We start from the raw sequence: 543 nt of genomic DNA, 5'->3' as shown, positions 1-543 counted from the left end.
ACTGATCTACCTCCAATACCCCTGCAACCATTTTAGGAGTACTCCTCAAGTCTGCATACCCGTCAGGATTCCCTTGTGAAATCTAATTCAGCTGTGTGTACTATTCTTCATATGTCTTCTCAAGAGCTTGTCCACGTGCTATATAATCCAAGAGAATATTCGTGTTTGGCTCAAATTCTTCTATGAAAGTATGCACAAGAACATCATTGGATTGATGATGGTGAGGGAAGTTTTTGAGCATACCCTTAAATCTCTCACAAGCTTGGCAAAGATTCTCTTCATTTTTCTATCTAAAACTCAAGATTTCACTCCTCAAGTATGCTGTCTTTTCAGATGGAAAGAATTGAATAAGAAACTTCCGAGATAGATCTTCCCATGTAGTGATGGAGAGTGGTGGTTCAACATATTACAACCTTTCTGCTTCCCACATTAGAAAGAAGGGAAAGAGTGTCAACCTAACATAATCAGGGTTTACCTCTATAGGAATGTATGTATTGCTGATTTCCAAGAAGGTCTATATATGCTGCTATGGATCATTGTGTT

At 38.5% G+C, this 543-nt stretch overlaps 1 non-coding gene across 1 annotated transcript; it reads left to right on the top strand.

Moving 5' to 3' along the window:
- The first annotated feature begins 212 nt into the window (after positions 1–212).
- Positions 213–319, top strand: LOC124886171. Its single transcript, XR_007043257.1, has one exon. It is a non-coding gene; the product is annotated as a small nucleolar RNA R71 (small nucleolar RNA).
- Positions 320–543: the final 224 nt, after the last annotated feature.

Source organism: Capsicum annuum, chromosome 7 (genome assembly GCF_002878395.1).
Source record: "Capsicum annuum cultivar UCD-10X-F1 chromosome 7, UCD10Xv1.1, whole genome shotgun sequence".
NCBI classification, from domain to species: Eukaryota; Viridiplantae; Streptophyta; class Magnoliopsida; order Solanales; family Solanaceae; genus Capsicum; species Capsicum annuum.
The sequence above is the reverse complement of the archived record's forward strand: the minus strand, read 5'-3'. Positions and strand labels throughout refer to the sequence as shown.